This window comes from Sesamum indicum, linkage group LG9, assembly GCF_026168435.1.
Source record: "Sesamum indicum cultivar Baizhima isolate 11 linkage group LG9, ASM2616843v1, whole genome shotgun sequence".
In the NCBI taxonomy this organism is placed as follows: domain Eukaryota; kingdom Viridiplantae; phylum Streptophyta; class Magnoliopsida; order Lamiales; family Pedaliaceae; genus Sesamum; species Sesamum indicum.
In genome coordinates this window covers 16,373,484-16,385,641 of record NC_142665.1, presented here as the reverse complement: position 1 = coordinate 16,385,641, position 12,158 = coordinate 16,373,484, and the positions used below count along the sequence as shown (strand labels likewise).

General features: G+C 33.5%; 6 non-coding genes across 6 annotated transcripts; all 6 read left to right on the top strand.

Annotated features, from left to right (window-relative positions):
• Positions 1–1,471: 1,471 nt before the first annotated feature.
• On the top strand, positions 1,472–1,589 carry LOC148786944 (U5 spliceosomal RNA). Its single transcript, XR_016067646.1, has one exon. It is a non-coding gene; the product is annotated as a U5 spliceosomal RNA (small nuclear RNA).
• Positions 1,590–1,906: 317 nt separating this feature from the next.
• LOC110013186 (U2 spliceosomal RNA) lies at positions 1,907–2,102 on the top strand. The gene has a single exon (XR_002288384.2). It is a non-coding gene; the product is annotated as a U2 spliceosomal RNA (small nuclear RNA).
• A 280-nt stretch (positions 2,103–2,382) lies between these two features.
• Positions 2,383–2,543, top strand: LOC148786943 (U1 spliceosomal RNA). The gene has a single exon (XR_016067621.1). It is a non-coding gene; the product is annotated as a U1 spliceosomal RNA (small nuclear RNA).
• Positions 2,544–8,356: 5,813 nt separating this feature from the next.
• On the top strand, positions 8,357–8,474 carry LOC148786942 (U5 spliceosomal RNA). Its single transcript, XR_016067645.1, has one exon. It is a non-coding gene; the product is annotated as a U5 spliceosomal RNA (small nuclear RNA).
• Positions 8,475–8,791: 317 nt separating this feature from the next.
• Positions 8,792–8,987, top strand: LOC148786941 (U2 spliceosomal RNA). Its single transcript, XR_016067656.1, has one exon. It is a non-coding gene; the product is annotated as a U2 spliceosomal RNA (small nuclear RNA).
• Positions 8,988–9,267: 280 nt separating this feature from the next.
• LOC148786940 (U1 spliceosomal RNA) lies at positions 9,268–9,428 on the top strand. The gene has a single exon (XR_016067655.1). It is a non-coding gene; the product is annotated as a U1 spliceosomal RNA (small nuclear RNA).
• Positions 9,429–12,158: the final 2,730 nt, after the last annotated feature.

Genomic DNA, 12,158 nt, shown 5'->3' with positions numbered 1-12,158 from the left:
TAAGAAAAGAATTCCTATTTAGAAACGATCCAAAAACCAACAGACCGTTTCGAAGACCGCTCCACCTTTGAACGGACTTTAAAAAAAAATCTGTCCTAAATACATTACAATATCCTAAATGAAAAAGGAGGAAAAATCAAAATTTAGGAATGATCAATTTCTTTTAGCCGTTCCAAAATCAGTTCAAAAATTTTAATTTCACATCAAATGAAAAGTGGAGAGAAAATCAAACATAGGAATGGGTTTTCAATATTTGATCGTTCCTAAAATTAAAAGTCGTGCCTAAATGTATAAACTATCCGTTTCTAAAATGATTGACAAAAAATCGTTTCTAAATATGTCCACAAATTCCTTGTTCACTTTTCGATTATGATATCTCAAAATCCGGGACCTTGATTAATTCCAAACTTAAAAGTATAACAATACTTTTATATGTGAACATATCTAGTGGTCTGATCTAAAATCACATGATATGATGGATAGTTGAATCGTTTTTAACCTCGTTAATTATGTATAATTACTATATCTCAGCATTCTTATAACAAAAATGTCCAAAACTTCATTAAATGTAGTATTTTGTCGATTCAATAATTTTCAATGGTCTGATTAAAATTTTAACAGTCTGATTAGGCGATCCAATATAATAGTATAAGATGCTACATACATCTATGTAAGACTAACAATCTTATATATACAAATATACTGATCTTCTAAACATATATCAATTTAATTTAATGCATTATACGTTTTCAATGACCTTAATTAATTTATGGTATACTTTTTCTGATCATTAACATGTTTGAGACGATTTTTCCTATATTTTTTATTTTTCTAATATTTTTTGAAAAAATAGTTTTGACACACAATTAAAAAGCGATTTTTTAGAAAATAGAAATGATTTTGTTAAAAATGCTCCAAAATTTTTGGATAAAATGACATCGTTTTTTGTTTCTAAGAATGGATTTTTGGAGCAGTTTAAAAAATAAGAACAGTTTTTGTTAAAAACGCACCTCAACTGAATAATTAATAGTGGCGGAGTTCACGTATTTATATATAATAAAATAAATAATTAATTATGTAGAGTCAAAAATTGATTAAGACTAATACTGAATAGTGGGAGAAAAATGAGGAGGATGCTGAATATTATTGTTCATATATTGGTACATGAGGGAAAATTAGAACTTGTAATCTCTCTTGCACTCACAGCTTTTGGAAGACACATGCCTGGAACTACAGTAGTGTTCTATTTCATTGAATATATCAGAATAATAAGACTAATTTTCAGTACGTGAGAGACAATGTTGATTGAAACCAAAGCATGCACAGCCTTGAGCATTAATACAAATGAATTAACAAGAAGCAGAACAGGCATGGACTAATTAATTTGTTCCCACATGGAGAAAGCAATAAAGGGTTGGCAGATGTAGTAGCATAGAAAAATGTAATAAGGAGAAGAGGAGAGAAATTAAGGAGCCGTGAGGTAAGCACAGAGCGAACTATTCTTTCGCCTTTTACTAAAGAATACCGTGCGCTTGCCTCAATCAACGGCATACTCTAATTTTTGGAGGGTCTGAAACTCTAAAAGGTTTTGGCCCCTATAATATAATATATGTTGTACTATTTGGTCTCATAAGTTGTTCCAAGAAACTGCTGAAGCATACATACATATTATTCAGTTGAAATGGAAGCTGATTAATGCTGTTGCAGCAGCAGGCACATAAATAGAAATCAAACGTGATAGCATCAGAGATTAATTTCTTTTCTTAACTATTTGCCATTGTACTTAATGAGATATATATATAGTTCGCTCAAAAATCTGATTCTGATCTCCCACATCGGAAATGAACAGAGCATACAAAAGGGTTGTGGGTGCTACAAAAGATTAGACTCCAGCACTGAGTTAATCATACCTTTCTCGGCCTTTTGGCTAAGATCAAGTGTAGTATCTGTTCTTATCAGTTTAATATCTGATACGTGGACCATCGGTCCACATGATATTAAATTAATTTTTCTAGGGGGATAGCCCACCACGGCAGCTTGCTGCTGGGGCTCTCAAGCGTCGCTTTGGCGTTGCACTACTGCCTTGGCCAGGCGCACCTCACCAATTCTAGTCTACATGTCTTCACTAAATATAAACAAAGAGCGTTGTCATCATTGTCTAAACAGAAACCTAGAGCAGCATTATCATCATCGTTGTCAAACAGAAACGTAGAGCAGCATCATCGTCGTCATCATCAATGTGAGATCTAGCAGCAGTAATTCATATCTCATTAACAAACTGCAAATTTAAGTTTTTAATCCACATGCATCCCACATCGAATGAGCATTGTGTGACTAGCAGGGGAGGAGCTCATACTAGCCAAAGGTATCCCAACTTGAAACATACTTACCTGGACGGGGTCGATGGGCGATCAAGAAGGCCCATGGCCTAGGTTGGTGACTTCCATTGCACTTTGGAGGGGTGCTCGCCTAAGGTCTGTCTAAATGGTGGAGCCTACGTCATAATTTGTGGTAGCGGGGGCTTGCGTTCGCGCAGCCCCCAACCCAAATCATAGTATCAAACATGTGTTGTGCTCGATAAATTTGTTCAAGTTTTTATTTGGATATGACAGGAGAAATGATTTTAGTTTGATGGAAGTTGGAATTTTCATAATTCCAGAATTTGTTGACCATATTATAACTATTTGAACAAGTTCCTCCGTGACTTGAAAAGAAAGGTGAAGAACAAAGTGACAGTCGGGGCGTCCATTGTCCAGGCATACATTAGCGAAAAAATCGGGCTATTCACTTTCCACCACTTTGAGCAGCACGTTCTTTGAAAGCGAAGTAGGCATGGTAGAAATGATGATCTTACGAGGAATGATGATAGCATTTCAACTATCCTTGTTGGGGAAGTGGGGCTTCATAGAAGAGATGGCTCTACGGGTTCATGACGTCATTTCATCGAGACTTATGTGTTATGCAACTATGATATAGTCACGCCCTATTACGAGTAAGAATATACATGTTTTTGCACATTGTGATTGTGAACATATATAAAAGAAAAAAAAAATTGGTGGGTGTCCATTTTTCAAAAATCCATTCCAAAATGTATAACAGAAATATGCAAGAATAGTTCCAAAATCTTAAATATACTTGTTACAAAAGTTATCATCTCATACCAAAAAAATATGATGGTTCATATAACAAATCCATTCCAAGTATAAGAAAGCTTCATTATTTCATAGTTATAAATCAAATTCATCAACTTATATACGACGTTTGAACCAAACCTTGAAATCAATTGAATCATTTATCACCCTGATCATAAGGAAGTCTTATTTGTTCAGTAAGTTGCTATCGACAATCAGTCGTACAACATGCCTGAACCAGATAGTATACAACAGAAACGGAAGAAGGGACGTGTCTTCGATTTGGATTTAGAGGGCCACAACTCGTCTTCTGGACCATCATAGCCCAAACCGTTGCCTACACCCACCATGGCCACCACCACACCCAAATCTCGATCAACGAGTCACGAAGCTTGAGGAGAAGTTCATGTATGTGATGAAAAATCTACCCACTCATTTATTGCTCGATTGATCCAGACTCTAGTTAATTCCCCAGCCTCCAACAACAACGCACAAGACGCCCGGAACACTGCTGATGGGGAAGGACGATTTAAATTTAGATTAAGGATCTTCTATTATTTTTAAAATTGTGTTTAAATACGACATTTTTTCATTTACCAGTCAATGATTGTAATAGGTGTCGAGATTGTTACAAGAGCCGACCCAAATTTATAACAGCTTTGGGGCAAGCCGTTACAATTTTTTTTTAAAGCATTTACAAGTTACTGATGTTCTTTCATTACAGAGAATCTGTTCCAAATCTTATAAACCCGTCCAAAAAATCCATTCCAAAAAAATATCTTTTCTTTATTGTATTACATCACTAACAATTCTCAATAAAAAATTTAATTATTAGTAATAATGAAAAAATAAAGCTATCCTTTTTATCAAACAAAAAAAAATATTTTGATCTGATACTATTAACAACATAAAATATAATCCATCAACTAATATAAACATATTCTCAATTTTTCATGAAAACAAATACAATCTAAAATAAAAACAAAACACAACCTGGCCTAAAATTTTCATAAGTAATTTTCCTTTAATAATGTTTCTGAATAATAATTTCAAGTTTTATTACTATTGTTATTCAATATGTTGTCCTATTTATTTAAAGTTTTAGCTTAGTATTTTCTTTTACATTATTGTTATGCAATTCACCTAGGATTTGTTTGGTTGGGATCGAAAAATGAATATAACAGAAAAGTAAAAATAAAAATAAATGTATAAGAAACCTCCACTTCGCCTCTAGATCCATCCTTGTCCCTCCGCCGTCGCTTCGCCACTGCCCTCTACTAGTCCATTTCCACCTCTAGCCTCCAAGTGCCACACTCAGGTAGGGCCAACATAATTATGAAAATTTTTTTGCAATTGCTACTTTTTTTTGAAAATTTTGAATTTTTTTCTCTAATTTTATTGTATTTTTTGTAGATTTTTGTGAAAATTTTCAGCAATTTTGGATAAATTTTGTTAAAAGTATATTACTTTTTCAGTAATTTTTAATATACTTTACAATGTTGTAACATAACATAAATAATTAAATACTATTTAATATAAATTTTAGTTAATTATAGTATAGTATATCTAAATAAAATATTATAACTTTGCAAAAAAATTATATTATATTTTTAATTTTAATTTTTCGTTATAGATTCATCATGATCAGGGTCCACCTCCTCCTCTGGGACATGGTTGAGGTTGTAGCCCGCCTGTTCCACATCCCACTGTTGACGCTTCCGACGATTTGGAATCATTGACGCGACCAACCCTACCATTGGAGCCTGCTCAGGTGCCTCAGACCCTGCTTGTGGATCCAACCACGTCAAGTGCATTTGCTGCAGAAGCCAACACATTATAGGCTACCCTACGCCCTTGAAACTTACCAGCATCACCACCACCATCGTCTACCCATAGATATATCTGCCTCACCGGAATGATAAGGTCACAAATTTCCTACAAATCATTTTCATTTAATCTTTTGGCCGAATATTACTGATAAATTATATTTTCTGGTCCGACCAAGATTTCCACAGCGCCATCAATGTTGTGGTGTGAGGCTATTTTTCCCGTTCCTAAGGATGCATGTAAAAAAATTCACTGGATCAGCAGTAGCTCTCGTAGACAATCTCAAGGTAAAAATTCCGAAAATATTTTATTTATATTTTTAAATATTTATTTTACTAGTTACTTATAATTTATTTTTAGCTATGTGAAAATTGCAACTTACTGATGGATTGCAGCGACACGTCCATGTTCAAAGTGTTCCGAATATTCGCTGGGAGGTTCCTACGGAAGCGATTTGTTAATGCTAGGGCACAGTTGGTCCAACCAATGTGGCTAGCCGATGAGATCTAGCTCCAGCTGCAGGATTACTGGACCAACCCAGAGTTTTATGAGGAGGCCGTCAAAAATAAAGCTAATCGGGCGGCAAACAAAGCTACAGTAGCTACAATCATCGTCGGTGATCAACATCAATCGGGATGAACAAACAAGAGTTGATAACTTTTTTTTTCTTTTTTCTTTTTAAATTTTTATGAATATTTAATTTACCGTTGATTGATTTTTTTTTTTTTTGGACGGGAGACACAAATCGATTAAACTCCAAAGGCTTGAGGAGATGTTCATGTATGTGATGAAAAGTCTACCCATCCCTTTATTGCTCGATCGATCCAGACTCCGACAACAATGCACAAGACATTGGGAACACTACTGATGGGGGAGGACGATTTAAATTTTCAATACGGATCTTTTAATATTTTTTAAATTGTGTTTAAATACAATTTTTAAATGAATTGTTTATTTCTTTTTCTTATTATGTTGTTAACAATCACTTGCATTTTTATTTATTTAAATATTCCAAATTTAGAAATTTCAAAATTCTTTTTTTATAAATTTTAAATTCAAAGAAATTATTAGAATAAGAAATATGGAATTAATTTAAATGCAAAAAAATATTTAACAGTAATTTAATTATTTTAATCAAATATTTTACATTTGTAGCGAATTGTGTAATGAGTATTGCGATACAATTTATGAGCACATAACATAAAACTCGTTAAAAAACTATTCCAAGAAAGTAAAAGGCCGATCAAATTTGCGAAACAAAACTCGTTCCAAAATGAGGTACAACAACTGATAAAAATGATATACAAAATATGTTTCAGAAATTATGTATAAAACCATTCAAAAAAGCGGAAGAAAATCCGTTACAACATGTGGTATAAAACCCGATCCAAAAATAGGTAAAACACTTATTCCAAAATGAGGTACAACACTTGTTCTAAATAGAGGCATAAAAACTGTTCCACAAAGAGGTACTAGAACCGTTCCGTCCCATTTGAAATGAGGTGCACATTACATTCCAAAAACTTGAAGAATTTAACATTTTCTGTTATAAAAATCGTTGTAAAATTCAAAGCAAATAATTTAATAAATTTCATTCTAAAAGCAGGTACAACCTATTTTCATTTACCGGTCAATGATTCTAATAGGTGTCGAGACTGTTACAAGAGCCCGCCCCAATTTATAACGGCTTTGGGGCAAGCCGTTACAAATTTTTTTTAAAGCATTTACAAGTTACCGATATTCTTTCGTTACATAGAATTTGTTCCAAATCTTATAAATCCGTTCAAAAAGTCCATTCCAAAAAGTTATGTTTTCTGTATTTTATTACATCACTAACAATTCTCAATAAAAAATAAATTATTAATTTATTTTGATAAAAAAATAAATTGGATTTGACGCAAGTAATAATGAAAAAAATAAAACTATCCTTTTTATCAAACAAAAAAAATATATTTTGACCCGATACTACTAACAACATAAAATATAATCCATCAACTAATATAAACATATTCTCAATTTTTCATGAAAACTAATACAAAATTGAAAATAGAAACAAAACATAACCTGGCCTAAAATTTTCATAAGTAATTTTCCTTTAATAATGTTTCTGAATATTAATTTCAAGTTTTATTACTATTGTTCTTCAATATGATTTCCTATTTATTTGAAGTTTTAGCTTAATATTTTCTTTTACATAATTCTTATGCAATTCACCTAGGATTTGTTTGGTTGGGATCGAAAAATGGATGTAACAAAAAAGTGGAAGTAAAAATAGATGTATAAGAAAAAGTTTGGTATTTGATTAAGAAGAATAGCTAGAGAGAAAATAAAACTGGATGTAGATAAAATTCTCTCGGGGTCCAATTTCGTTTGGTCAAAATTTGGGTGGAAAAGTGAAAGTATAGAGCAAAAAAACCAAAAAATTAAATATTTTATTTTTATTTGTTGTATTACCCATATATATAGTTTTGCTCTAATTCATTATTACTTTTTGCTGGTAATACTGGTATTTCAGAAAATGATAAGCAAATAATCTGAAAAACTACTACGCCGTCGATTGTTTGTATTAATTTTTATTTTATTTAAAGTGAATAGCTACGAATAAATGCATAATACTCGTTTCATTGAATATTTTGTTAATAAAAAATATATTTGTTTTTGGTTGACGAATAATTTTACTAACAAGTTTTTATATTTTTATATTCTAAACTTAGTTTAGTATAAAATTAACTTGTTTATTTTGTAGTATAAAATAAAAAGAAAGGGATAATAAGTAAAATTACAGAATTTAGTCTTCTCTTCTCAATATACTTTTTTCGTACCGAACAACGAAAAGATTTTGGCATTTACTCCCGTCCCAACCATAGCAAACAACTTGAAGAAAAAACTATTATCTTTTTCATATCCCTTTTCATCTCATTTGAACCAAACGAACCCTTAAAACTTTATCATGAAATATTATCGTATGTCTATGATAGAATATCTCCTAAAAATGTAATCACATTGAAATATTAGTTGCCTTCTCTACTGATACTGAATAGTGGGAGAAAAATGAGGAGGATGCTGAATATTATTGTTCATATATTGGTACATGAGGGAAAATTAGAACTTGTAATCTCTCTTGCACTCACAGCTTTTGGAAGACACATGCCTGGAACTACAGTAGTGTTCTATTTCATTGAATATATCAGAATAATAAGACTAATTTTCAGTACGTGAGAGACAATGTTGATTGAAACCAAAGCATGCACAGCCTTGAGCATTAATACAAATGAATTAACAAGAAGCAGAACAGGCATGGACTAATTAATTTGTTCCCACATGGAGAAAGCAATAAAGGGTTGGCAGATGTAGTAGCATAGAAAAATGTAATAAGGAGAAGAGGAGAGAAATTAAGGAGCCGTGAGGTAAGCACAGAGCGAACTATTCTTTCGCCTTTTACTAAAGAATACCGTGCGCTTGCCTCAATCAACGGCATACTCTAATTTTTGGAGGGTCTGAAACTCTAAAAGGTTTTGGCCCCTATAATATAATATATGTTGTACTATTTGGTCTCATAAGTTGTTCCAAGAAACTGCTGAAGCATACATACATATTATTCAGTTGAAATGGAAGCTGATTAATGCTGTTGCAGCAGCAGGCACATAAATAGAAATCAAACGTGATAGCATCAGAGATTAATTTCTTTTCTTAACTATTTGCCATTGTACTTAATGAGATATATATATAGTTCGCTCAAAAATCTGATTCTGATCTCCCACATCGGAAATGAACAGAGCATACAAAAGGGTTGTGGGTGCTACAAAAGATTAGACTCCAGCACTGAGTTAATCATACCTTTCTCGGCCTTTTGGCTAAGATCAAGTGTAGTATCTGTTCTTATCAGTTTAATATCTGATACGTGGACCATCGGTCCACATGATATTAAATTAATTTTTCTAGGGGGATAGCCCACCACGGCAGCTTGCTGCTGGGGCTCTCAAGCGTCGCTTTGGTGTTGCACTACTGCCTTGGCCTGGCGCACCTCACCAATTCTAGTCTACATGTCTTCACTAAATATAAACAAAGAGCGTCGTCATCATTGTCTAAACAGAAACCTAGAGCAGCATTATCATCATCGTTGTCAAACAGAAACGTAGAGCAGCATCATCGTCGTCATCATCAATGTGAGATCTAGCAGCAGTAATTCATATCTCATTAACAAACTGCAAATTTAAGTTTTTAATCCACATGCATCCCACATCGAATGAGCATTGTGTGACTAGCAGGGGAGGAGCTCATACTAGCCAAAGGAATCCCAACTTGAAACATACTTACCTGGACGGGGTCGATGGGCGATCAAGAAGGCCCATGGCCTAGGTTGGTGACTTCCATTGCACTTTGGAGGGGTGCTCGCCTAAGGTCTGCCTAAATGGTGGAGCCTACGTCATAATTTGTGGTAGCGGGGGCTTGCGTTCGCGCAGCCCCCAACCCAAATCATAGTATCAAACATGTGTTGTGCTCGATACATTTGTTCAAGTTTTTATTTGGATATGACAGGAGAAATGATTTTAGTTTGACGGAAGTTGGAATTTTCATAATTCCAGAATTTGTTGACCATATTATAACTATTTGAACAAGTTCCTCCGTGACTTGAAAAGAAAGGTGAAGAACAAAGTGACAGTCGGGGCGTCCATTGTCCAGGCATACATTAGCGGAAAAATCGGGCTATTCACTTTCCACCACTTTGAGCAGCACGTTCTTTGAAAGCGAAGTAGGCATGGTAGAAATGATGATCTTACGAGGAATGATGATAGCATTTCAACTATCCTTGTTGGGGAAGTGGGGCTTCATAGAAGAGATGGCTCTACGGGTTCATGACGCCATTTCATCGAGACTTATGTGTTATGCAACTATGATATAGTCACGCCCTATTACGAGTAAGAATATACATGTTTTTGCACATTGTGATTGTGAACATATATAAAAGAAAAAAAAAATTGGTGGGTGTCCATTTTTCAAAAATCCATTCCAAAATGTATAACAGAAATATGCAAGAATAGTTCCAAAATCTTAAATATACTTGTTACAAAAGTTATCATCTCATACCAAAAAAATATGATGGTTCATATAACAAATCCATTCCAAGTATAAGAAAGCTTCATTATTTCATAGTTATAAATCAAATTCATCAACTTATATACGACGTTTGAACCAAACCTTGAAATCAATTGAATCATTTATCACCCTGATCATAAGGAAGTCTTATTTGTTCAGTAAGTTGCTATCGACAATCAGTCGTACAACATGCCTGAACCAGATAGTATACAACAGAAACGGAAGAAGGGACGTGTCTTCGATTTGCATTTAGAGGGCCACAACTCGTCTTCTGGACCATCATAGCCCAAACCATTGCCTACACCCACCATGGCCACCACCACACCCAAATCTCGATCAACGAGTCACGAAGCTTGAGGAGAAGTTCATGTATGTGATGAAAAATCTACCCACTCATTTATTGCTCGATTGATCCAAACTCTAGTTAATTCCCCAGCCTCCAACAACAACGCACAAGACGCCCGGAACACTGCTGATGGGGAAGGACGATTTAAATTTAGATTAAGGATCTTTTATTATTTTTAAAATTGTGTTTAAATACGATATTTTTTCATTTACCAGTCAATGATTGTAATAGGTGTCGAGATTGTTACAAGAGCCGACCCAAATTTATAACAGCTTTGGGGCAAGCCGTTACAATTTTTTTTTAAAGCATTTACAAGTTACTGATGTTCTTTCATTACAGAGAATCTGTTCCAAATCTTATAAACCCGTCCAAAAAATCCATTCCAAAAAAATATATTTCTTTATTGTATTACATCACTAACAATTCTCAATAAAAAATTTAATTATTAGTAATAATGAAAAAATAAAGCTATCCTTTTTATCAAACAAAAAAAAATATTTTGATCTGATACTATTAACAACATAAAATATAATCCATCAACTAATATAAACATATTCTCAATTTTCATGAAAACAAATACAATCTAAAATAAAAACAAAACACAACCTGGCCTAAAATTTTCATAAGTAATTTTCCTTTAATAATGTTTCTGAATAATAATTTCAAGTTTTATTACTATTGTTATTCAATATGTTGTCCTATTTATTTAAAGTTTTAGCTTAGTATTTTCTTTTACATTATTGTTATGCAATTCACCTAGGATTTGTTTGGTTGGGATCGAAAAATGAATGTAACAGAAAAGTAAAAGTAAAAATAAATGTATAAGAAACCTCCACTTCGCCTCTAGATCCGTCCTTGTCCCTCCGCCGTCGCTTCGCCACTGCCCTCTACTAGTCCATTTCCACCTCTAGCCTCCAATTGCCACACTCAGGTAGGGCCAACATAATTATGAAAATTTTTTTGCAATTGCTACTTTTTTTTGAAAATTTTGAATTTTTTTCTCTAATTTTATTGTATTTTTTTGTAGATTTTTGTGAAAATTTTCAGCAATTTTGGATAAATTTTGTTAAAAGTATATTACTTTTTCAGTAATTTTTAATATACTTTACAATGTTGTAACATAACATAAATAATTAAATACTAGTTAATATAAATTTTAGTTAATTATAGTATAGTATATCTAAATAAAATATTATAACTTTGCAAAAAAATTATATTATATTTTTAATTTTAATTTTTCGTTATAGATTCATCATGATCAGGGTCCACCTCCTCCTCTGGGACATGGTTGAGGTTGTAGCCCGCCTGTTCCACATCCCACTGTTGACGCTTCCGACGATTTGGAATCATTGACGCGACCAACCCTACCATTGGAGCCTGCTCAGGTGCCTCAGACCCTGCTTGTGGATCCAACCACGTCAAGTGCATTTGCTGCAGAAGCCAACACATTATAGGCTACCCTACGCCCTTGAAACTTACCAGCATCACCACCACCATCGTCTACCCATAGATATATCTGCCTCACCGGAACGATAAGGTCACAAATTTCCTACAAATCATTTTCATTTAATCTTTTGGCCGAATATTACTGATAAATTATATTTTCTGGTCCGACTAAGATTTCCACAGCGCCATCAATGTTGTGGTGTGAGGCTATTTTTCCCGTTCCTAAGGATGCATGTAAAAAAATTCACTGGATCAGCAGTAGCTCTCGTAGACAATCTCAAGGTAAAAATTTCGAAAATATTTTATTTATA